A 25,333-nucleotide genomic window follows, 5' to 3' on the forward strand; every position below is an offset into this window, starting at 1 on the left:
GGGCAAAGAGAGAGAGAAGCCCAAGAAGGTTCCACGCTGTCAATACAGAGCCTGACACAGGGCTCATTCTCACAAATCGTGCGATCATGACCTGAGCCAAGATCAAGAGTGCCTCTGTGTGCCACTTTTTAAAGAATAACATCATGTGGTTATAATTCACTTATAAAATTCACTCTTAACACTGCCTCTTAAAATTTGTTAAGATATGTTCACTTATCTAATTATACATGCAGTAAATGCTAAAAAGTGTTACAAGAGGGCTTCCCTTTTTTGTTCCTATCTTTAGTCAGGAATGAGTGTAATATCCCACTGGGTTTGATGCTGACTTTGAGTTGAAATAGATGTAGTTTTATAATGTTAAGAAATTATTTATGTATTCTCATCATAAATAGTTAAATTTGGCAAATGTCTTAAGCATCTGTGAACACGATCATGACTTGACTCCCAGATATTATAATCAACGTATACATTATTTTTCCCGTATTCTACTTTTCAGCTACCGCCCCACCCCCCCAATATCATCCTGATGAAGCTTGTGTTGCATATGACCTCACATGGTGGCTTCTGTGGTCATCTTAGCTGCTTTTGGCATTTTGACTCAGCGTATTATAGCTGCCGCCTACTTTCACTCAAAAAGGAGTTCACTCAAAAAGGAGTTTTCTCTTTCATCTTTATGGTATAGCGTGATGTCCAGGAGGAAAAGGACATTGATGTCTCATTCCACCATGCTTATGTAGGGACTAAATCCTTTCTAAAATAGAAGCACTGCTAGACAAAAGTTGTTCAACCAAACCCCTTTTCCTCGAGTGGACACTGAACACTGTCCAGTTATCCTCCTGTTTTTCTCTAGTAGGAAAGATGTCCTGTTACCCACAACAGGTCACATCCCTTTCTCATTGTCCATAAATAATAAAAGAGCTTAACTTTTATTGCTCTCTTGCTACCCATTCTTAATATTTCCTAATACTTCTTAATACTTCCTGAGCACCACCTTACTCTATCTCCCTAGGACACTTGTAAGGAAGGCACCAGGGAAGCAGGGGGAGAAGAGTGGGTAAGAAGTGGACTCTAAAGCTGGACAGCTGCGTTTGAACCCCACCTTTACATCCTATTTTGCCTTTCCCTTACAGCTTCTGCAGACATAAATGAAGGCTGATGATAGAACCTACTTACAGGTTGCGAAGAGTATACGAGAGAATAGATTAGTACCTGTGACACAACAGAATGGGATGCTGTGAGATACAGCAGACTAGCACCCAAAGCAAGCTGTCACCAAATGTTTACTGTTGCTGTCCTAACTTTCCAAATGTGAACAGAGTTAAAGGACATACCCAAGGTTCTGTGGTTGCTAAGTGAAGGGAAACAACCAAGTAGAGCTGTGATTCAAATCAAGCAAGTCATTCTCCAAAGCCTCTGCTCTTTTTATATGCTGTATTAGTTTGCTATGGCCACCATAACAAAATGCCACAAATCAGGTCGCTTAAACAGAAATGTATTGTCCCCCCCCCCACACACACACACAATCTCTATCCATCTCTCTGTTCTTCACTTAACTCTCACAAAGTCCTGTGAGTGAGGTCCTATTATTATACCTATTTTATGGATAAAGAAACTGAGTCACATATGGGTAAACATTCTATCATTCTCTCCCATCCTCATGCCCTTGCTCTTTAATGTGTGGTCTTGCACTTCATGGAGCCAAGATAAACCATCACGTAAGATTCCATCAGGTTCTCACCTGCACCTATGAATAATCTCCTCTTCCATTTCTGTCCTTGCCAGAGAGAGAACATCTTGACCCAACTTGGTGGGGATTGTGTTTTGAAAATCACCCTGTCTCTTTTTTCTTTTTTTTTAACCATCAATAAATAATCATAGAATTAAATATGTAAAACTTAACCTAAGTGCTATGAAAAGATAGGGGGTTTTGACAGAAATAACAAGACAGTGGCTAAAGAGCTATAAGAAAGGCAGTGGCACTAAATTAAGTCGGAGAGCCCTGCATTGCATGGTTAAGAGGGTCTATTTTATCCTCACTATAATGGGAAACCATTGCAGGGAGTGGCATGAGCCAGTTTACATGGAGACAGATAATTATAACCATATGGTAAATGCTATAATTGAGCCGAATATTGTGAGAACACAGAGGAAATGCAACAGCTCTGCAAGTGGAGTCAGGAAGGTTACAGAAAACATTTGATTTGACAAATAAAGGGTCAGTTGAGTTTTCCTCAAAGATGACTAGTACTTAATTACATGATTTGCCTCTTTTGCAGCCATAGGGTGCTATTATTATATAAATCCATATTAGACAAGCTACCTGGGGCCTTAAATTCAGATTTTATTTGCCGCATACACTTAAAAAAAGAATAAACTCAATCACAATAATGATATGGAAGTCTTATTTCAAGCAGAATCTGAGGTTTAAACAAATAATAAACAAAATTTAAACCAAGCTGGGATCAGCGCCCAGAAAACAGTCACATTAAGGCAAACTAGTGAACATAAGAAGAATAAAGTGATGGCAACAAAGCTGGTGAAACAACAGAAGTAGATTAAGAGGGGGCCAGGTGTGGATGACAGAACCCAGGACAGGCACCAGAGTTCCATTCGTGGCTTTGCCACTTCCTTGTGATTCTGACATTACTGAATTTCCCCTGGCTCCATTTCCTCAGCTGGGAAATAAGCACGTGAGTCTGAGGATTTGTCCCAGGGGCTTTCAACATTCAAAGTGTTTCTGAGTCAATGACAGCTGAAGCAGAAAGGCCTCTCCTCACGATGACCTACTAATTTGTGATAAGGCAAACTGGAAAAGGAAAATGGGGGGTTGAATGCTCATTCTCAGTTACTCATAGGCATCTAGGCTTCTTTTATCCACCCCCCTCACTCCTGTCCTACACAGGACAGGTGGGAGAAGTCATGGGAGATTAAAACATCAGCACAAATGTATATAGAAAGCTGATCTTCACTTCTGTCCTCTAACACTAGAAAGATAAGTTGACCCCAAGCCTTGTTATCTCATGTGGAGACATTCTGTGGCTGTCCCACAACTTGCCTTGGAGACAAACTCACCCATTTTCTTTGTCTGACTCATGAATGGGTTTGGGGGCAAAGGCTGTGATAGAGACTATGAGGGCATTCCCCTCTCTTTGGTCAGAGGCAGCTCAGGAAGAAGTGCATCTCCATAGTGTGTAGTGTAGGGGGTGTGGGGGGCTGGGGGGGTGGTTCCTGTTCAGCTCTCTGAATTGGTCTGGGGCCCAAACTCTAATCATGAACTTTTGGCTGACTAGAAACTGTAGTGCCTCTCTCTCTTTCAGGGGCCTTGTGAAGACCACTGATAGGCAATAAATGTGATGTGGATATTCCGACATTTTCTGCCTAAATGACATTCTAAATGCACCGCTGGATTATCAACCTGGCATCACTGGCAAGAACAGCATCAATAAATCCAATATTTCTAATCTTTTCCCCTTGGAAATCAACCTTTTCACATTCCTCAGGTTGTTTGCACTTGGCATAACTCCTACAAATATCCAATTCTTTTTCACTATATTAAAGATCTAAGTCAGTTAAATGACTAGAAAAAGAAATAGAACAAGCTATGGTCGCTGGTGAGTTACCATGGAAACCAAATCCAGACTGGAATCCACTTCCAGTATCCCTTGGGTTGGTTACTCATAGACTCAATCTGCATTGAGGCATCAAAAAGGTAAAGAAAAATCAGAAGATAGTCAACCTTCAATTATCTTCATTACCATATATATAGAGATATAGATAGATAGATAGATCCTATATAATGCTAAATCATCTTTAGATAAAGTTTTCATGCATCTGTAAGCCCCATTCTTCAATTAATTTATGTGTGACGAGACAATTAAAAAAACTTTTTATACTCTAACAATGCAAAATTGTAAGTTTCACAGAGCATATTAGCAAGCCATGTTTTTATAGTCTGATTCCTAAAAGTTTCTATACCATTGTCCCATTGCAATGTTGTGATTTGTAATATACATTAATTTGGTCATTTAGATGACCAAAACACATTTCTCCTATATACATTTCCCCTTTGCTCAGTTTCTGTCTCACAGCTCCCTACAAGATTGGAATTCCCTAAGTGTTGAGAATAATTAAGGTGTCTTGTGTTTTGTTAATGAGCTGATTTTTAGAAACTCTCAAGGATGGGGACTAGTTACAAGAACCAACCTTGTGATCAGTGGGTTGCACTTTATAGTCTCACTTGCAGATATTCAGGGATGAGAAAAGGATGGGAGATTAAGTTCAACTGCCAACGGCAAATGATTTAATCAATTGTATCTATGTAATGAAGCCTCCATAAAAATTCAAAAGAACAGGGCAGAGTTTGGAGCATTTCTGGGTTGGTGAACACATGGAGGTTGGGGAGAATGGCAGGCTTGGAGAGGAAATGTGCTGTTCCTGAGTTACATGCTTTTCAAAAAAATTTTTTTTAAGTTTATTTTTGAGAGAGAGAGAGAGAGAGAGAGAAAACGTGCGTGCATGAGCAGGCAAGCGAGCGGAGGAGGGGCAGAGAGAGGAGACACAGAATCCGAACCAGGCTCCAGGCTCTGAGCTGCCAGCACATAGCCGGATATGGGGCTGAAACCCAGGAAACGTGAGATCATTACCTGAACTGAAGTCAGACAAACAACCAACTGAGCCACCAAGGCACCCCAAGTTACATCCTTTTATAGTAAACTGGTGATCTAGTAAGTAAAATATTTCTCTGAATTCTGTGAGCCACTCTAGCAAATTAGTTAATATGAGGAAGAGGTTCTGGGAACTTCAGCTTTAGAACCAGTTGTTAGTCAGAAGTATAGGTAATAACCCTGACTTGAGACTGGTGTCTTAAGTCCAAAGATGGGGTGATGGGAACTTCCAATCTGGTGAGAAGCACCTGGCATCTGAAGTGGAGAGTGAGTGTAATGGAGGCAGTCTTGCAGGACTGCACCCTTAACCTGGGGAATCTGAGGCTATCTATAGGAAGACAGTGCCAGAATGAAGTACACTTGAGTTGATTGGGTGAATTGCTTAGTTGTATGTATGGGAACCTCCTCCCCCCACCACACACACATTGGTCTCAGTATACCTATTTATGCACCAACACAGGTTTCAAGGGTTTGTACAATATGTAAAATGCTCCAAGGAACATAGTTCTGCAGCTGGTCTGTTCTCATAAACTTTACCGTTAAATGTCTAAGAAAAAAAAATGTAGTGTAGATCCTGCAATGAGTTTGAAAATCCTACCTTATGCCATCTTCAATTTTAAACAGAAAACCTCTTTTTCCATCCCTCCCTATTGTACAGGAAGACTGTATTAGGAGCTACTTCACGTTTTAGTTCCTGTGGAAACATATAGGACAAATTCCTCTTATGTCATTGCTTCTGGTGTTGTACTATGTCTGTGCTGCCAGCTCATCGTAGGGAAAGTTCATGGTGGAAGAATTCAGGTAATATGTTTCCTTTCTGTACACTATCTTATGCATTTGATGCTTCTGTAATAGCAAGTGGTGAACCAACAACTCTATTTTGGCTTCCCCTAAGACCCCCTTTGTGGGTTCAAACTTAATAGAGGTTACCTCATGGGAAATTGATGACATTAGAATAATGGATTTGATTCCAAGAGAACACTTGTACTCTGGGGCAAAACAACTACAGATCATTTTGCTGCTCTTTCTCAGCCTTACTATGTAAGAATTGAGCTATTAACTCTTCCCGTGGAGATGGACTAATATTTCAGAAATCTTCCTTTAACAATTCCTCTCAGGATACCAAGTATGAAAAGAACTACATCCACAAGATGAGAAAGTTTCAAGTATCTGGCTACACGTGTATAAATAATCATATGAACCTATAAGCAAGGCAACATCACTCAGAGTTCTGGAATACGAGCTCCAGTAGGGGGGAAATGAAGTTCAGTTGGCATTGCACTTGCTACAAAAACCACAATCTCTCACATGGAACAGTCCTCATGTGCATCAACAGGGAAAGACAAGCACAGCTTCAGATCTCTTTAAATCACAGTAGAAAGATCATTGGAATATTAGTGTTCATGCTAAGAGGCACCTCAGGCTTTCCTCAGCAAAATCCCTCTTATTTCATAGATGACTTAGTTAAGTAATTTGTTTAAAGACTCTCATGGAGCCAGCGAGAAAATCAAGATGAGGAACCATTTCTATGTTCATAATATTCCCTTCTCCCCAAAAACCTAAATTCTCATGTCTCAGATTATGCATGGATTTAAATTGAGTCACCTCATAGCATGTATGCTTAGATGCTCTAACTAATGATCTCTCCTGATTGACAACGACTACACAGAACATTCCTTCAAGAGCTGCCAACACAATCCATTTATCACGAGATTATATATTTAGAACCTAAGGCTTAAACCCCCTCCCCTCATTACCTAAAACTGCTTCTTTTGTTCTTTCAGTCTAATCTCTTGTCTGATATTAAGACCATCTGGGATTTTTGTTTTTGTTTTTGTTTTTTCTCTATCAATATTCTGGATTGCCAGAATTTAGGGGATTCAGATTCTAGTCTTGGCATTGTTACTCTGCAGGCCATCTTGGGCAGACTATTTATTCTGCCTATAATTCTATTTCCTTATTTAAATATAGTAATATTTGGGTTTAGTCCGAGGTTCTTTATTTGGAATTTAGTCTCCAAATTCAGGAAGCATGTGAAAAAGTCTATGTTCAATTTCAGGTGCATATATTGTGAGCAATATAGTGTTGAAAGGATTCCTAAATTTGATCAGTTAAGAATTCCTGAGCTAAAGGATTTCTGCAGTCTATCCAACCTGCTAAGATTCTACAAATTACATGATATGGTAAATGACATCTCAATATCCCTACAGAATCCATTTATTTATCTATTGTTCTTCCTAATTGGTCTTCAGTTTCCTTAAAGCCTAAGGGATTAGGAATAATATTTCCTAACTACTATCTACTTGTTACAGATTATTTAAAAAAAAAAAACTGCAATCACCTTTCCTGTAGCCTATCTCCATAGTTGCCTCCTTGAGCTGCTGCCTAATTTCCTACTGCCTGAGCCCTCAGATAATCACATTCTAATTGCCTTTCTGACTGCCTCTACCACCTGCTATTGGTATGAAGCTGGAGACAGAAATGCATGGAAACAGAAGATACCAAAAGAAGAATCTCATTAAAGTTGGGCAACTAAATGTCTCAACCACAGAAATTATGTCCAAAGCCAGGGACAAATAAAAATCATAATAGAAGTAAGTATCAATGTCATATAGCAGGGATCAGGAAGTAAGTAAATCCAGGGTTTGAAATGGGTGGTGGCAAGTGATTCAGATTATGAGTGTTAGGATAACAAAGGCCTGTTTTTAATTTTTGTTGTCTGTATCCTTCAAGGAGAGATATAAGCCTCACTTGAATTCTAGTGAGAAGACTCAATGACAAGCTCTGGTCTCTTTCCATCTACATTGTGGATCAATAGTACCAACTGTTACCACAACTGCTTCTACTACTAGGTCTGTACCGGGTCCTGACTTCATGCCTTGCATTTCACTAAGAGCCTTTTACATATCATTCATTTTGTCTTCACAGCAACCTCGAGGTTTTTACCACAATCTTCATTTTATAAATGAGGTAGTAAGCTGAGGGAGGGACTGACTTGCCCAAGAACTCTAGCTCCTAACTTGGGAGTCAGGTTCAACCTCAATGCCCACTTCTCAAATGTGTTGAAAAGAGGCATTTGACTCATATCTGTTTCCTAGGACTGCAGTAGCCATTACTACTAAAACAATAGAAATTTATTTTCTCACAGTTCCAGAGGTTACAAGTCCAAACTCAAGGTGTTATCAGGGCCATGCTCCCCCTGAAGGCTCTAGGGAACAACGATTCTTGTCTCTTCCTAGTTTCCAGTGGCTGCAGACAATTGTTGGCATTCTTTGGTTTATGGCTACACCACTCCAATCTCTGCCACCATCTTCACATGCCATTTCTCTCTTTGTATCTCAGTATGTCCTCTCCTCTTCCTATCAGGACATCAGTCATTGGATTTAGGGGGTCATCCTAATACCGTAATGACTTCAATTTCTCTTAATCAATTAGATAGGGAAAGTCCCTATTTTCAAATAAGGTCATATTCTGAGCTTCTGGGTGGACATGAATTTTGAAGGGGACATTATTTAACCTATTACCACACCTTTGTAGATATCTACATGTATTGTACATCATTATAATAATTTTCAAAGATCATCCATAAAGCAATGTATTTCATTCTGAACTAGTGCATAATGGTACCATTATTGTAGGAGAATTCTATACTCCTTGACTTACTTACTATATTTTTATAAGCATCATTCTCCTCTTACTATGTGTGATACTACTTTCTCCAGGAAATAGCTTTCTGAGGTAGATCTGGCTATGGTCAGTGTATCAATTTGCAGTTCAACTTCAAAGCTCTGAAAAACTTTTAAAGCTCAGGATTACAAATTTAATGCTGCATTTGATTTACTCTGAGGAAAGATTTCCATATTTAATAAAAAATAAATAAAGGCTCATATGTGTTCAAGAATAAAAAGCCAACAAATAGGTCTGGTCAGTTTTGGTTTCTGATTCAGATCAAAACCAGATAATTTCAATAATACGAGTCATGTGCTGTCACCCCACCAATACTGAAATTGCACAAAAATAACCATGTGTTGTATGGTGCTTTCAAACGTTTACTGTCTTGCCAGGATGTGTGTTAGGAGGACAGGAAAGTGACAATGCACTTCTGAACAGAGATGAGGGAAGGAGTAAGAATAGGTCTCCAACATGGTATTAAATGGAAAATAACCACTGCTTTTTCTACCTCTCCCTACTGAACTTGTTTCTCTCAAAGTCAATCTTTGCTACTCAAAAGTCATACATCATTGGTTTGAGAGACAGGACAGTGGCTATATTGTGAAATAGTGAAGTTTTGTCAAGAAAGAATATTAATTCCATCTTTTAATCTTAACATTAAAAGAAGGCACTTGACTACATAAAAGGAAAGATTAGAATCCTGAATATCTCATTTCAAGACTTGCGTGATCTTTTTAGTGGTGAAGATGTAACAATGCCAGAAAAAGAGGAGTCCCTAAAAACATTAAATGTTTTCTGTCCTGCCCCGTGAGTCCATGCTCGAGTTCAAGGTTAGCTGTTAATGGTTACCATTTTTTTTTATTTTTTTTAATGTTTATTTATTTTTGAGACAGAGAGATACAGAGCATGAACGAGAGAGGGTCAGACAGAGGGAGACACAGAATCTGAAACAGGCTCCAGGCTCTGAGCTGTCAGCAAAGAACCCGACGCGAGGCTTGAACTCACGGACCGCGAGATCATGACCTGAGCCAAAGTCGGACGCTTAACCAACTGAGCCACCCAGATGCCCCAATGGTTACCATTTTTAAACAGTAGGACGCTCTGTGAATTTTCATGTGTGTTAGCTGAGTATCTAGAGCTGCTGGATAAGCACTGGAAGACAGGCCCAAGGGAATTGATGCTATTCTTTAATATCATTCTTTGTTGCCTGTATCCTAACATATAGATTTGAGATATTACACGCCAGAGGTTTGGTGTAGGACACAGTTTAGTATCAACTTATTATATTTTGAGTATGGGGTGCAGGGCTGCTAGGACCTAGACTGGGTCCAAGTAAGATAAAAAGCTAAGGAGGAAGGGAGCAAGAGGCAGGGTGTTGTCAGGAAAAAATTGTTCAATGGGGCGGGGGTTGGAGGGAAGGGAATGGGAACTAAACTTATACCCAATATCTAAGAATGAGGCAAATGCCTTTTAAATCCAAAGGCCTGAAGGAGGGAGATGTAGATGAAACAAAAATAGGTCACAAGATCTGAGTACAGGACACTCAGAATGCAAAGCAATATATGATAGCCATTGGAAGATTCTCCTATATTCCAGGGCACAGCTTTCAGTACTGTATAGACATGGCTGTCCCTTTGACTATGGGGATGAGGTAGCTAGAAAAGGGCCCAAGTCTGCTTAGATGCGTTCTTACAGTCTCATCTCTTTTCAAAGGACTTTCACTCGCTGGTTATCTGATATGACTATCACATCGTTGGTAACTTGTGTATGGCACAAAGAACTACATCCACTTTTACACAGGATATATAAGGTGCAATTGGTTTTTAATTTAACTCAATAAAAATTGCCAATTTACCTCTATGTACTAGTGTTGGGTAGATTGTGAATAAAAAACAAACCAGGCTCTCATCGACTATTACTGTTACTATTGAGGTCACCTGGTTAGTTGGCAAGATGTATAGAAATGATCCCATCTTTAGATTCACACTTGTGTTTTCATTACATCCTATTTTCTCTTAATTGGAAACAATTCTCAAAACTATTTGATGAGAAAAGTATTACCTACACCATTAGCTTGATCAGTTTCTGTATTAACTGTTTAACAAGAGGGGTAAAGAATACCTTCGAGATAAAAAAAAGATATTACAGGTTTAATTCAACTATTTCCTATAGAGTGTGTTATGATTAGTATATATCCAGGGTAGAAAACAAAGCAAAAGTGTCATTTAATTTATCTATTTAAAATATTTATTGAAAAATTACTCTTATATCTAAGTGTGGAAGTTATGATGAGTAGGCATGGCCCTGCCATCCCATATTTTTAACTAGTGGGAGAAATATTAAAAAGTAAATCCTTCTACTTTGGAAGTTGATAATAACCATACTTATCAAAACACCTAACTATGGACACATGTTACTTTTATAATAAAAAAAGAAAATGAATTAGGTATGCTGGCTAGGGTAGTCACTACATGAGAAAACAATCATAGTTTAGAAGAGCCTACAAGATACAATTACAGGATTATGTGCAGAACACTGCATGAACTTGCATTTTGATTTCATGTCATAACACCATGATTGAAGGCTTCAATGTCAGAGTCAAATTTAGATCTCCCACTTAGAGATTATGATAATCAGAATCTTCTGTCACTGAATCCCAGAGTATTTGAAATACATTGCACTCCAACAGTGAAGCGACAATACGAAAAAACAGTATGAATATTATTTCTCTCTTTTCTAAGGAAGTTTAAATTTTTCCTCCTAGGTCATTTTTTTAAAAATCAACAGGATGCATTACATTTCATCCAAAACTGCTTTACACTTTTCTTGCATGTTTAAGAAAGATGCAATCCAACATGTAGGTAGGCAAGGAGGAAGAGATAGCAGCACGTGCATATAAAGCTCACCTCTGCTGTAAGTAACCTTTCACACGTCTTATAAAATGGAATGTACAACCATGAACTTTCTTTAGTTGTGAGAGTTAATGAGTAATAGAAAATTCCTGACAGAGTGTGTGGCAGAGCATAAGTACTCAACGAATATTCCAAGAGGAATTTAGCATTCTGTATGGTGTGAGGTAGTAATTAAGCTTGCTTTTCTAAATGCAGACTAACATCCCCAAATTCAGTCATGAGTCATACACTTTCTCCACTGATTTTTTTTCTCAATTCAAAGTTTTAACTTACGAAAGTAAAATATAATCAACGTGAAAACTTCAAATAATCCAACAAAGAAAAATTTGTCACTTTCCCCAAAGGATTTCTACACCTGTCCCCTAGAGTTTTTTTTATATGTGTTTAAATAGATTAAATTATAATACTATGCACATGTGTATACATGCACACATAAATTCTTCTTTCATACATTGGATTGAATTTTATTCACAATTCTGTGACTTGCTTCTGTCACTCAATAATGTACCTTGAAAATCTTCAGGTGGCAGTATGTACAGGTTCACATTACCCTTCTTAACATCTGCTAATATGTCTATGTGGGTGCATATATTTATAAGTTTTTTAAGTAATCTGTATTTATTATAAAATTCCAAACAGTACTCAAAGTTGTTAAGTGAAAACTAAAGGCCCTTGAAACTCCATACTCCCAATTCCATACCCAGAACTAAGTGCTCCAAATAACCATTTCAAACTATCCAAGTGTTGACAAAGATGTGGAGAAAAGGGAACCTTTGTGCACTGCTGGTGGAATGTAAATTGGTGCAACCACATTGGGAAACAGTATGAAGTTTCCTCTAAAAAATTAAAAATAGAAATACCATCCAATCCAGAAGTTTCACTACTATTTTCCCAAAGAAAATAAAAACACTAACTCAAAAATATCTATGCATCCCCAAATTCATTGCAGCATTATTCACAATAGCCAATATATGCCAACAACCTCCTAAGTGTCCATTTACGTAAGAATGGATAAAGAGGAGGTGAGATACATACACACTCATTTATTTGTATAAAGTTATATGCACACACAGACACACATACACAAAGTGAAATATTTAGCCATAAAAAAGAATGAAATCTTGCCATTTGTGACAACATGGATGGATCTCAAGGGCATTAAGCTATGTGAAATAACAGAGAAAGACAAATATTGTGTTTTTGCTTTTATGTGTGGAATCTAAAAAAAAAGTCTCAGAGATAAAGAGAATGGATGATATCTTTATGACCTTCAGAAAGGTAGGAATTTGTTTAACAAAACACCAAAGTGCAAACTTCAAAGGAAAAGATTAACAAAATACATTTATCTATCAAAACTTCTGAGTTCTGATCATCAAAATCAATGTAAAGAAAGTAAAATGAGAATTGCACACTGGAAGATGATAGTTTTTAATGCTTATAAAAGGCAAAGGATTAATCAATATAAAAATAAAAATATAGAGAATTCCTATAATCTACACGAGGAAGAATAACCAAAAAATTGAGGAAAAGCTTTAAGAGACAATTCATAGGAAGGAAATCTAAACAACCAATAAAAGATGCCCAACCTGATTAGTAATCTCAGAAATGAAAATTACAACCACAATGACAGATCATGTTTTTGTATGGGTGAGCATTAACCAGAGCACTTCTATAGTATTTCTGGTGCATACAAATTGGAATAACCAGTTTGAAAAAGAATTGGGCATTATTCTGCAAAACAACAAAAACAACAACAAAATAGCCATTTATTTAAAAATTCATCTTAAATATGGCATACTGAATTCTCCTATTTATATGGGCCTCTCTTCAATTTCTATTTCCATACCATATTGTTTTGATCACTCTAGAGTGAATTATGTTTTTAAAGATTTTTTTTTGTTGTAGAGTGAAATATGTTTTCATAAGTGAGAAGGCATTCCTTCCCTTTAGTATTCTTCTCCTTTAAAACTCTCAGGTAAAATTTGAAATTTGCTTTTCCAGATGTACTTTAAGATCAATTTGTCAAGCTCTCCAAAACCAATGAAAAAAGAGAAAAGTTTGAATATGACTGCTTTGAATTTATACATTGAATCAGAGAATAATTTAAATTTAAAAAATAATGAGTATTCATATGAAGAAGCATGCCATATTTTTTAATTAATTTAAATCTTTCTATGTCCTTTGTAATTTTTTGGATTGTAAATTTACTGCTATATTTGCTTTAGATATTTAATAACTTGTATTGCTTTTGTGAAAGCAAACATTTTATCCACTGCATTTTAACACTTTATTGAGATATAACTGAATTAAACTAAATTGCACATATTTAAAGTGTGCAATTGATACATTTTGAAATATATCTACACATGTCAAATCACTACCACAAATGAGATAGCATATAAAAAAATTGTACCTCTTTGTAATCTCTCACTCTTTTTTATATCCTCCAATATGCTTGTGTTCACTATGCATCAGTTTGGATTTTCTAGAAATTTATATAAATGGAATCATACCATATATATATTTATTTTTTCTCTGACTTATTTTACTCAGCATGGTTATTTTGAAACTAATCCATTTTGTTTGGAAGTTTCTTAAATTGAATATACACCTACAATACAACCCACAAAATACAAGTAAGAATTTATCCAAGAGAAACAAAAGGATGTGCCCCAAAACTTGTTGTTGATTCACTTTGGAACTATTTTGTTTAGAATTTTTGCAGTTATATTCATAAAGTAAGTTGTTATTAAGTTTTCTTATAATGTTTTTGTCTGGTTGAGGTATTACTGTTCATCATATGAGTAACAAGGTATTTCTTCCTATTCATTATTGAAAAGTTTGTGTATGATTAACTATATATTTTTTGCATTTTAAATGGGGGAAGGTGATGGAGAGATACAAGCTTCCAGTTATTGAATTATTAAGTCATGGGAATAAGAGGCACAGCATAAGAAATATAGTCAATGATATTCTTATAGCGATTTATGGGGACAGAAGGTAGCTGCACTTGTGGTGAACATAGCATAATATATAAACTTGTCAAATCACTATGTTGTACATGTGAAATTAATGTAATATTGTGTGTCAATTATACTCAAAAAAATTTTTTTAGTATGATGCAGTATATTTCTTCTTTCTTTCGTAGAATTTATCAGATAAGTCATGTTGGCCAGAAACTTCCACTGTGTTCAAAGAATAAACTCTAATTATTTAACAGATATAGGAATATATAGGTTATTTATTTCTGTGTGAGCTTTGGTACTTTGTGTCCTTCAAAATTTGACCATTTTATCTTACTTAAAGAATATATTATGATAAAGTTGTTAATATTTCCCTAGTATCCTTTTTAATATCTTCCAGGATCTCCAGCAACATCACCTCTCTCACTCCTGATAATGTTAAGTCTTGTCCTCTCTTTTACAATTTACCAACCTAGCCCTAAGTTTATCCATTTCATTTATCTCAAATAATTAGTTTTTGGTTACATTGATTCTTTTGAACTTTTTCTCTGTTTTCTTGATCATTTATTTATGTTCTGATCTTTATTATTTCTCTTCTCTTTATACTGGGTTTGATTTACTCTTTTTGTAAATTCTTTCTAATAGAAGTAAGACTCATTAATTTAGGGCCATTTTTAAAAATCTAATATGGATATTTTAGTGCTATAAATTTTCTTCTAAGCACTTCTTTAGCCACATCCCAACCATTCTGATACATTGTTTTTTCTTATTTAGTTCAAAATAATTTGTAATTTTCCATTTGATTTTTTCTTTGACCAATGTGGTATTTATAAATGTTATCCAATTTTAGAATATTCAGGGTTCTTCCAGAGTTATTTTTCTTATTTAGGTCTAATGTGTTTCCACTGTGTTCACAAAACCCTTTTTAAATTAATTGGGACTTGTTCTATGTTCTATAAACTTGTCTTTCTTGCAGCTCTTTTCATGAACACTTGATTCATGTATTTTGAAGCTCTGTTTTTAGATGATTATCTGAGATTGCTATGTCTTCACAACATAACAATCATCTTTACCATTATGATATACTCCATTTTGTCCCTTCTAACATTCTTTAAGTTTATTTATTTATTTTGAGAGAGAGGAAGATAGAGAATGAGTGTGCATGAGTGGGGGAGGGGCAGAGAGAGAGGCAAAGAGAGAATACCAAGCAGGCTCTACACTGTCAGCATGAAGCCTGATGTGGGACTTAAACTCACAAACTAGGAAATCCTGACCTGAGTCAAAACCAAAAGTTGGGTGCTTAACAAACTGAGCCACTTTGGTCTTAAATCAAGTTTACCTTCTATTAACATACCCACTCCAGTTCTGTTTTACTGAGTGGTATATCTTTTTTTTTTCATTTTGAATTTTTTCTTTCCTATTTCATGTATCTATGTTCCAATCTTTAATATTTTCCTTTTTATGGTATTTTATTGTAGGTATGTCTTTTTCCTTCCTTTTACTTCTCATATATTTATATATATTTTTTTATTTGAAGTGTGCTTCCTATAGGTAGCATACAGGTGGATCATGCTTTTTTATTCAGTCTGAAAATCTTTGCCTCAGGTTATGTAGTCCAGTTACATTTAATGTTATTACTGATATGGTTGAGTTTAAATCTACCATATTGCTATTTGTTTTCTCTTTGTTCCCTACTTCATTCCCTTGTGGTATCTTCTACTTTAATAATTTTTATTATTCCTTTTTAAAATATTATAAAATACTCTTCATATAATCTACAACTTAAGCAGTTTTAAGTATAAATTTTTATGGGGTTGCAAATATTCACATTGTCATGCAATAATGTCTAGAACTTTTTCACCTCATAACTGAACTGAAAAATGGGCAAATCTCTCACCACTGTTGTTTAACATAGTGTTAAACAACACTGTGTTCTAGCATCAGCAATCAGACAACAAAAGGAAATCAAAGGCATCAAAATTGGCAAAGATGAAGTCAAGCTTTCGCTTTTTGCAGATGACATGATATTATACATGGAAAATCTGAGACTCCAGCAAAAGTCTGCTAGAACTGATACATGAATTCAGCAAAGTCGCAGGATACAAAATCAATGTACAGAAATCAGTTGCATTCTTATACACTAACAATGAAGCAACAGAAAGACAGATAAAGAAACTGATCCCATTCACAATTGCACCAAGAAGCATAAAATACCTAAGGATAAATCTAACCAAAGATGTAAAAGATCTGTATAAAAATAATAAAATAAATAAATAAAATAAATAAATAAAATAAATAAAATAAATAAATAAATAAAATAAAAAGATTTATAATGAAAAGTACAGAAAGCTTATGAAGGTAATTGAAGAAGATACAAAGAAATGGAAGGACATTCCCTGCTCATGGATTGGAAGAATAAATATTGTCAAAATGTCAATACTACCCAAAGCTATCTACACATTCAATGCAATCCCAATCAAAATGGCACCAGCATTCTTCTCGAAACTAGAACAAGCAATTCTAAAATTCTTATGGAACCACAAAAGGCCCCGAATAGCCAAAGTAATTTTGAAGAAGAAGACCAAAGCAGGAGGCATCACAATCCCAGACTTTAGCCTCTACTACAAAGCTGTAAACATCAAGACAGCATGGTATTGGCACAAAAACAGACACATAGACCAATGGAATAGAATAGAAACCTCAGAACTAGACCCACAAACGTATGGCCAACTAATCTTTGACAAAGCAGGAAAGAACATCCAATGGAAAAAAGACAGCCTCTTTAACAAATGGTGCTAGGAGAACTGGAAAGCAACATGCAGAAGGTTGAAACTAGACCACTTTCTCACACTATTCACAAAAATAAACTCAAAATGGATAAAGGACCTGAATGTGAGACAGGAAACCATCAAACCCTAGAGGAGAAAGCAGGAAAAAACCTCTCTGACCTCAGCCGTAGCAATCTCTTACTCGACACATCCCCAAAGGCAAGGGAATTAAAAGCAAAAATGAACTACTGGGACCTTATGAAGATAAAAAGCTTCCTCACAGCAAAGGAAACAACCAATAAAACTAAAAGGCAACCAACGGAATGGGAAAAGATATTTGCAAATGACATATCGGACAAAGGGCTAGTATCCAAAATCTATAAAGAGCTCACCAAACTCCACACCCGAAAAACAAATAACCCAGTGAAGAAATGGGCAGAAAACATGAATAGACACTTCTCTAAAGAAGACATCAGGATGGCCAACAGGCACATGAAAAGATGCTCAACGTCGCTCCTCACCAGGGAAAAACAAATCAAAACCACACTCAGATATCACCTCACTCCAGTCAGAGTGGCCAAAATGAACAAATCAGGAGACTATAGATGTTGGCGAGGATGTGGAGAAACGGGAACCCTCTTGCACTATTGGTGGGAATGCAAACTGGTGCAGCCTCTCTGGAAAGCAGTGTGGAGGTTCCTCAGAAAATTAAAAATAGACCTACCCTATGACCCAGCAATAGCACTGCTAGGAATTTACCCAAGGGATACAGGAGTACTGATGCATAGGGGCACTTGTACCCCAATATTTATAGCAGCACTCTCAACAATAGCCAAATGATGGAAAGAGCCTAAATGTCCATCAACTGATGAATGGATAAAGAAATTGTGGTTTATATACACAATGGAGTACTACATGGCAATGAGAAAGAACGAAATATGGCCCTTTGTAGCAACGTGGATGGAACTGGAGAGTGTGATGCTAAGTGAAATAAGCCATACAGAGAAAGACAGATACCATATGTTTTCACTCTTATGTGGATCCTGAGAAACTTAACAGAAACCCATGGAGGAAGGGAAAGAAAAAAAAAAAAGAGGTTAGAGTGGGAGAGAGCCAAAGCATAAGAGACTCTTAAAAACTGAGAACAAACCGAGGGTTGATGGGGGGTGGGAAGGAGGGGAGGGTGGGTGATGGGTATTGAGGAGGGCACCTTTTGGAATGAGCACTGGGTGTTGTATGGAAACCAATTTGACAATAAATTTCATATATTAAAAAAAATGGGCAAATCTCTTGAATATACACTTCTCAAATAAAGATAAATCACCAATATGCACACAAAAATATGGTCAACATCACACTACCTGTTATGGGAATGTAAATCAAAATTATGAGATATTTCCTCATACTCATTAGGATGGTTATTATGGAAAAATAAATAAAAAGTGTTGGTAAGAATGTAAAGAATTAAAATTCTTTCTTGTATTGTGCTACTGGGAATGTAAAATGTTTTCTATGGAAAACAGATAGCAGTTCCTCAAAAAAGGTATTATTACCAAATTATCATGATATCTAGCAATTTGATTTCTGGGTATATACCTAAAAAAATTGAAATCAGGGTCTCAAACAGTTATGTATATACCCACATTCATAACAGCATTATTCATAATAGCCAAAAGATAGAAGCAATCAAGTGTCTATTAACTCATGAAAGAATAGACAAAGGTATTATATACATACAATGGACTGTTATTCAGCCTTAGAAAGGGAATAAAACTCTGCTAAAAGCTACCACCAAAATGAATCTTTGAGACATTATGCTAAGTAAAAAAAGCCAATCACAAAAGGAATAATACTATATAATTGCATTTATATAAGGTACCTACAGTCATCAAATTAATAAATACAGAAAGTAAAATGGTGGTTGTCAGGGACTGGGAGAGCAGGGAATGGGGAGTTATTACTTAATAGGTGTGGAGTTTTAGTTTGGAAAGTTCAAAAGCTTTGGAGACAGTGCTGATCATTGCACAACAATGTAAATATACTTAATGCCATAGAACTAAACACTTAAAAATCATAAGACGGTAAATTTTATGTTATTAATATTTTATCACAATAATAAATAAGATTTAGTATTTCTTAGAAAAGAAACGGGCAATGGAAAGTAACAGAACTAAAATACCTTAAGAAATCTAAATGTCTAATATACATAGGGGTGCCTGGGTGGCTCAGTCAGTTAAGCATCCGACTTCGGCTCAGGTCACGATCTCATAGTCCATGAATTTGAGCCCCACGTAGGGCTCTGTGCTGACAGTTCAGAGCCTGGAGCCTGTTTCAGATGCTGTGTCTCCCTCTCTCTCTCTGCCCCTCTCCCACTCACACTCTGTCTCTCTCAAAAATAAACATCAAAACAATAAATAAATGTCTAATATATATAGATAAATATGCTCAGTTTTACTAATCAAAGATGCAAATTTTAAAAGCAACTTTGAAATATAATTTATGTATCAAAGTGTAATGTTTAGTGATTTTATTATATTTACAGGGTGTGCAACTACTACCAGTATTCAATTTTAGAACATTTTTATCATTCCCAAAAGAAAACCTATACCAATTCAGTCACTCACTGTTCCCTCTACCCCTACTTCCCAACTGCTGATCTACTTCCTGTCTCTGTCAATTTGCCTATTTTATATAAATGGAACAACACAATATGTGGTCTTTTGTATCTGGCTTCTTTCACTTAGCATAATGTTCTGGAAGTTCATTCGTGTTATAACATGTATCAGAATGTATTCCTTTTTAAGGTTGAATAACATACATTATATGGATGGACCACATTTTGTTCACCCATTCATTAGTTGATGGACATCTGGGCTGCTTCTAACTTTTGGCTATTACTAATAAAGTTGCTATGAGCATTGCTGTAAAAGGTGTTTTTGTGTGTATGGACATTTATTTTCATTTTTCCTGTGTAAATATCTAAGAATGGAATTATTGGGTCATAGAATAACTCTATGTTTAATCATTTGGGAAACTGACAGACTGCTTTCCAAAGTGGCAATTTATATTCTCCCTGTTTGGGTTTTGATTTCCGTATATCCTCATCAATACTTATTATCTGACTTTTTGACTCTAGCTATCTTAGTGGGTCTGAAGTGGTTTTCCATTGTAATGTTGTTTACATTTCCCTAGTGACTAAAGATGTCAAGCATCTTTTCATAAATCGCTGCACTTCTATAGTTTGAGAATCACTATACTTATCCTTGATTCTCTACTTCATTTTTGAAAACATCAACCTGTCCAAAGAGATTTCTTCAGTCTTTGAAAACTTGACCTCAGAGGCATGAGACTAATTCCCATGTACTGAAACAGTAAAGATTTCAGGCTCAAGAGAAATATCAAGAGATGGCTGATTTCTAGAAGCCAAATGAAAACTTCAAGTTGATAAACATGCCTGCCAAAAGGAATGCACACAAGACCTTATTCCAGCTGCTTTGTGTCACCATTGGGTACTGACACCCATTTGCATCCCAGCTAGATTGTAAGAGCTTCAGGACTTTTCTCTTCTGGACCAATGCTATATGTGTTTCTACCTGCAGCTGCCATAACAGGGACATGGGACAGCATGCCTATTGTGCCTCAAGCCACTTAAGTAACAAAGCTCTTCCGGGATGGCAAAGTTACTTGTTGTCACATAATATGAAATTCTTCCATCAAGACAAAACTTGAAAACATGTATCATAGAACAGAATGACAACCCTAATAAGATCCTCCAGGGTTTTGATACTGCTTATGTGTGCGTGTGAGGATGACACTACTATTTAAGAAGTTCTGCACTGTACCATATTCAATCCAGTGCACATTATTTAATGGATACTATTTATTTCTTTGCTGAAAGCTGAGCCAAGATGTTTTTGGATCCCTAGGGCATCCTGACTAAATGGTAGATTGGCTGTGACTGCTTTTGAAAACAGCAGGTCAAGACCCATTAGAGGGCTGTGAAATCAGTTTAGTAGGTCATGAGTTATGTGAATTTTAAAAGGAAATAAAATAGAATTAAAAATAACAGATTGCATTGCATGCAATAAAGATAATAATTGTTTTTACAGATATTTCTGCAGTGTGTTTATGGCAGCGGTGTGTATTCATACACCATTATGTATTTCTTATTGAGGATCTAAGTTAAAAACTTTTGAAAGCTGTTATTCTATCTCTACCATGATCTTATAAGTGGCACAGCCAGAGACAGGCTCACATTTTAACACAAAACAGATTGTCCTTACAACAAACTAGATGCCTATACAGTGATTGACAGAGGTATGTAGAAGCCCTGAACAAAAATTTATTCTCCTCCAAATATTACAGTGAATTAAATTCCTAGCCCAACCAAACCCAAAATCCATGGGATAATGCAAACAGTTAACCTAGCAAAGTGGTAGAACTGTGGGGTGGGTTTCTTTTCTTTACTATCTGGCACAAATTGAAAACAATAGAGAAAAACATGCACTCTGGTGCATCTGGGTGGCTCAATTGGTTAAGTGTCTGACTCTCAATTTTGGTGCAGATGAGCTCTTTAGTTACCATATCCTGGGGAAAAAATCATGAGATTATCGTACTTGGGAAAGAAAAAGCCTTATAGAAAATATTGTCTGACTCTTCTTAGGCCTAAGAAACAGAGGTCTACAGAAAAGAGATTTATTTGATGAGGGTCATACAGCAGTCTGAATGGAGAATAAGGATTTAAATCCCAGGGCCTTAATCCCCCATCTATGGATTTTTTCATAGTATCATGCTTTCTTCTCCATAAAAACAAATTAAAGCAAACAGCAACAAAATGCCCCAAATCAATGTGGCATACAAAAGAGAACTCCAAGAGTTAGTAGCCATTCCTCTAGAAAACAATCAGCAACTATTAATGATAACTGGCTTTATAAATGCTTGATCAATAGCAGTGCAAATGTTCTCAGAAGGATAAATCACTACCCTTCTCTTTTTTTTCTTTAAATTTTGTTTTTACATTTATTTATTTTTGAGAGACAGAGAGAGCACAAGCAGGGGAGGGGCAGAGGGAGAGAGGGAGACAGAATCCGGAGCAGGTCCAGGCTCTGAGCTATTAGCACAGAGCCCGATGCGGGACTCAAACCCACAAACCAGGAGATCATGACCTGAGCCGAAGTTGGACACTCCACCGACTGAGCCCCCGGGCGCCCAAATCACTACCCTTCTCTTAAATTTAGTTTATTTCACAATCATTCTTTACCTCCTAATGTGTGCCTGGGCAAAGAAAATGCATGGATTTCTTGTGCAAAAGCAGTTTATGAGCTTTGGGTAGCTTTCTCCTATAGTGACATTTTACTTTTGAATTCTTGGATTTTCATCTCCTACTGTCAGAAAAAAAAAAGGTCTACAGAGGTTGGCTGGGCTGAGAAGCGTTGTTCCGGGAAGTACTAATCCCAGAAGGCACATGTGATCAATATTGGTGGGCAATGCTATTACTAGTTGTTTTAATAAGAAGAGGATAAAAATGCATGAGTTGGCAAACTAGACTTCTCAGCATCTCTTAGTGGATGACTTCATATGCTGTGGTAAGGTTCATGCCTTGATGACTCCACACTCAGATAGATTGGAGATCATGATAATCTACTCTGCTTAATGGGTTTTGTAGAGCCTGTCAAACAGAACTCCTGGCAAGCAGAAACTTAATCACTACACTAATGGGCACATTATTGATGAAAATGCAGGAAAGTCTCCTGAACAGTAAGTCAAACATATGCAATGCTATACATTTCCAGAGAACTTTGAGAACTTTACAGCAGGATAAAAATTAAGTCTTTAGAGTTACAGACACTTTTATGCAAATCTCAGCTCCACCAGAGTTGAGGCTCTCAATACAAATGTAACTTACCTAGTTCCCCCAATTGTAAAATGTGGATACCAGTGCCCTCCTTCTAGTGAAATATTTTGAATAGGTAACATATGTTCATGATACAAAATATACGAGGTAAGAAAGTATACTTATGAAATAAATTCTACTTCCCTCAACTGTCCCATAGCCACTCAATACTTTTCGATGGTACAATAGTTAATTAATTCATGAGTTCCTTTTTGGACATATTCTATGCATTTATAAACACACACATTTACACAATACGTATTTTAAAATTCTATGTGAATACCTGGCTTTGGTGTTGTCATTAGGCACAGAGGTAAAGTTTGTAAAGCATTTAACTCATGATCATAGTATATAGGATTCTTCAAAGCACTTTTTGGAACCACTTATGAAATATACGGTCTACTGGAGCTCAAATTCAAGAAGCAGTAACTGGGAGGAAGCCATCACCCACTGAGGAAGAACATCATATATATCACTCAGTGATACACTGTATGGTACTGATGATGCTAGCCATCTGTTCCTTTTCCTTCCACTGCCAGAGTATCATAAATTATATTTTCCAACAATCAAGCTCTACCCCTCTCTGTAGCAAGGTTCATTGTGGAAGGAAGACCATAGACCAAATAACACCGGGGACAGAAAACTGGCTGGAAGTTATTTCTACCAAAGGAAATAGTTGCAAAGTTTAGCTCCAAGTTTTAGATGGAAATTAGAAATTTTTCTTAAAATTAACTTAAATGAAGTTAAATGAAATCCAACATTTTTTAATTTAACTTAATAAATGAAAAATCTTAAGGGATGCACAGACAATGCTATGGCCTTAAATCTACTGCACATTTGAATTTGAAGGTCTCTCTGTATGGATAGCATCATTGTTCCTAATCCCCACCTTTTCTTAGGCTCATATCCTTTGACTTGTGATTTTTCAATTTTTCCCACTAGAGGTAGAATATATTTCACCATGTCTGGGTTTTTGGTTTGAGTTTTATGACATACTTTAGCCAAAAGAATGGTCATTGAAAGAGGTAATGGTATAGCTTTGAGCTCAGGTCTTTATAGGTAGTGAATGTTTCTACTATCCCCTCTGCGCTTTTTTCCAGAGGATCATACTCTGGATAACTTATTAGCCTACAAAGGATGACGAAGAGATAAGTCATGGTGATATCTGTTGAACCCCAGCCAATCTAAAATTCATGAATGATAATGTATGATGGTGTTTTCAGTGAGTGAAATTTGAAATGGCTTGTTACACAGCATGATCATGTCTATAGGTGACATATAAACCCTCCTGGATCATTACTTTCCTAAAAGGGAAGGAACTTACCAATGTTTCAGCTCATTACAGTAACAGGTACATAATAGACACTGATAACTTGTTGCATTGTATTGATACTAATCAATACCTTATTTTAAGAAATACCTCCATGCCCTGATTTTAGAGAGGTCAAACTTTTTGCATAATATTATACAACTAAGTGGCAGGAAATGTAGAATTGGATTTTCCTCTTTCCCAAGTTAGGGGATAATGACCATGAAGTAGGGTTTCTGAACCTTGTCACTTCTCACATTTTGGGCCATCTCTAATTGTAGAGATTAGATCACTAGATGCCAGTAGTATCCTCACCCTAGTTGGAAAACCAAAAATATCTGTAGATATTGCCAAATGGCCCATGAGGAGTAAAACTGCCCCAGTTGAGAATCAGTGAACAACCGCAAAACTTTTGACTAGATCATTTTAAATTGTTGAAGCCCTGTTTTTACGATGAGCTACGTAATGCTTAAAAGAATGCAGACTATCTAAAACAAGGCTAAATTATACAAGTTTTATCACAACTATTCAAGAAACTGGAAGTCATAATCATTGATCAACTAACATCCAACATATAACTCAAATTAAGGATCCTCATCAACCCCTAAAATTTGTATGGAACCAGAAAAGACCCCGAATAGCCAAAGCAATCTTGAAAAAGAAAACCAAAGCAGGAGGCATCACAATCCCGGGCTTGAAGCTACACTACAAAGCTGTAATCATTAAGACAGTATGGTACTGGCACAAGAACAGACACTCAGATCAATGGAATAGAATAGAGAACCCAGAAATGGACCCACAAACGTATGGGCAACTAATCTTTGACAAAGCAGGAAAGAATATCCAATAGAAAAAAGACTCTTCAGCAAGTGGTGCTGGGAAAACTGGAGAGCGACATGCAGAAAAATGAACCTGGACCACTTTCTTACACCATACACAAAAATAAACTCAAAATGGATGAAAGACCTCAATGTAAGACAGGAAGCCATCAAAATACTCGAGGAGAAAGCAGGCAAAAACCTCTTTGAGCTCAGACGCAGCAACTTCTTACTCAACACGTCTCTGGAGGCAAGGGAAACAAAAGCAAAAATGAACTACTGGGACCTCATCAAAATACAAAGCTGCACAGCAGAGGAAACAATCAGCAAAACT

The sequence above is a fragment of the Felis catus genome, chromosome A2 (genome assembly GCF_018350175.1).
Source record: "Felis catus isolate Fca126 chromosome A2, F.catus_Fca126_mat1.0, whole genome shotgun sequence".
Classification (NCBI taxonomy): domain Eukaryota; kingdom Metazoa; phylum Chordata; class Mammalia; order Carnivora; family Felidae; genus Felis; species Felis catus.